Raw genomic sequence first — 2,782 nt, 5'->3', positions numbered from 1 at the left:
GGAGAACGAGAAAAAGGCGGCGGGGGCTGAGAATGAGCGCCACCTGTCGGATAGGAAGGCATAATACAGTAGGGAGAATGGCTAGAGCGCCTGCGCAGAAAAGGAAACGAGAGGAAACAGTATATCTCAGACTCACCTCTATGCTGCCACATAATGCACTGTAACTATAGCACTTGAACATCAGTGAATTTAATTATTTATTCTAATAACCCTATGATTAATTATGTGGATATGTTTTAGGTTTTCAATTGTGTATTTTTTTTGTATTGTTAAGCTTTGGGTCTCTTTTTAAAAAGGTTGTATGCAGGGAGCATACAACCTCGCTGTTACGCCAACTCCACTGGCTACCGATCTGCTACCGGGCTGAATTCAAAGTGCTGGCGTTGGCCTTTAAAGCCCTAAACGGTTCCGGCCAAGCTACCTATCCGACCGCATCTCTGCCTATGAACCCACCAGGACTTTGAGATCTTCCGGGGAGACCCTGCTCTCGATCCCGCCTGCTTCTCAAGCTCAGCTGGCGGGGACGAGAGATAGGGCCTTCTCGGTGGTGGCTCCTCGGCTGTGGAACGCCCTTCCTACGGACATTAGACTAGCACCATCTCTAATGGTATTCTGCAAAAAAGTGAAGACCTGGCTGTTTGAGCAGGCGTTCGAATAATTAGTGCAATGATTGGTTAATGAACACTGGAATGGAAAAATGGATGACGAATCTGGAACATATTTTTGATGACGAGACGACAGTGAATGGGTCGTGTAATGTGTTAGGTTGTTAACTGTTTCTATACTGTAGCACTGAATTTTTGCTGTTCGTATTTGTTGTGAACCGCTGTGAGTCGCCTTCGGGCTGAGAACAGCGGTATATAAGTAAGGTAAATAAATAAATAAAATAAAAAGGACAAAAACTTTAAAAATGACAAATGCCTTCTTGGGCAAGAAGGCATTCATTCCAAAATGATTCACTATTATCCACAATTTTGCATATCCACAAAATGTCTGGGATTAGACTGTGTGGTGTCATGGTTTGAATGTTGGACTCAGACACTGTGAGATCAGGGTTTGGTCTTGGCTCTATCATGGTAACACAAGGAGGCCTCATCTACACTGCCACAGAATGTGGATTGAACTGGATTATATCAGTGTACCAGTGATTCTCAACCTGGGGGTTGGGACCCCAGGAGGGGTCACGAAGGGGGGTCAGAGGGGTCACCAAAGACCATCAGAAAACACAGTATTTTCTGTGTGGAATGTTTGGCCCAATTTTGATGGTGGGGTTCAGAATGCTCTTTGATTGTAGGTCAGCTATAAATCCCAGCAACTACAACTCCCAAATGACAAAATCACCCCCCCCCCCCAAACTCACCAGTATTCAAATTTGGGCATATAAGCTATTTGTGCCACATTTGGTCCAGTGAATGAAAATACATTCTGCATATCAGATATTTACACTGCGAGCCATAATGGTCGCATAATTACAGTTTTGAAGTAGCAACGAAAATAATGTTACGGATGGGGGTCACCACAACACGAGGAACTGTATTAAGTGGTCATGGCATTAGGAAGGTTGAGAAACACTGGTAGACTCATATATTCCAGTTCAATGAGGTTCAATCTGCATTATGAGACTACATTTACCATTATAATGCTGTTCAAATTGGATTATATGACTGTAGATAATTCAAAGCATGTAATGCCCATTATCTGCTTTGAACTGGATTATAACCGGGATTGTGGCGCAGCTAGCTGAGTGTCAGCTGCATTAAGATCACTCTGACCAAAAGGTCATGAGTTCGAAGCCAGCCCGGGTTGGAGTGGGTTTCCAACCAATTGTGTGTAGCCTGTTGTCAACCTTTGCAACCCGAAAAACAGTTGCATCTGTCAAGTAGGAAAATTAGGTACCACCTTAAAGTGTGGGGAGGCTAAATTAGCTAATTTACGAGGCCACAAAAAAGACTCCAGCAAAGCATTCCAGCAAAAAAGCATGCGGGGAATGCGGAAGTACTTCATCAGTGTCACAGATGGACGATGAAAGCGACAGCTCCCCTGGCAGCCAGAAAAAGTTAAATAGCCTCTGTCTATGTCTGTATATGTTTTATTTCTTTCTTTCTTTTGTGTACTTCTACCCCGCCCTTCTCAACCCCCGAGGGGGGACTCAGGGCGGCTTACAAAATAGTAATACAGATAAGATATAGACAGCAATTAAAAACAGTTATAACAGTTAAGAACAATCAATATATATCACAGTCAATAAAAACAATCTTATGCTCAACGTTCGCAACTCAGAGTCCATAGCTTCATTCCACATTTTCCATTCCTATCAATCGTCATTGTCCTTTATTTATCTGCCAGATTGCCCAAACGCCTGGTCCCAAATCCATGTTTTTAATTTCCTTCTAAAGGAGAGGAGGGATGACGATGATCTAATTTCCCCGGGGAGTGAATTCCATATGTAAGGGGCCACAACCGAGAAGGCCCTGCTCCTCGTCCCCGCCAATCTCACTTGTGATAAAGGCGGGGCTGAGAGCAGGGCCTCCCCGAAAGATCTTAAACTCCGAGGTGGGACGTAGAGGGAGATGCGTTTGGACAGATACGCTGGGCCGGAACCGTATAGGGCAGTGGTTCTCAACCTTCCAAATGCCGCAACCCCTTATTACAGTTCCTCATGTTGTGGTGACCCCCAACCATCAAATTATTTTGTTGCTACTTCATAATTGTAATTTTGCTACTGTTATGAATCGTAATGTAAATATCTGATCTGCAGGATGTATTTTCATTCACTGGACTA

Source organism: Anolis sagrei, chromosome 6 (assembly GCF_037176765.1).
Source record: "Anolis sagrei isolate rAnoSag1 chromosome 6, rAnoSag1.mat, whole genome shotgun sequence".
Taxonomy (NCBI): domain Eukaryota; kingdom Metazoa; phylum Chordata; class Lepidosauria; order Squamata; family Dactyloidae; genus Anolis; species Anolis sagrei.
This window is presented reverse-complemented; position numbering follows the sequence as displayed.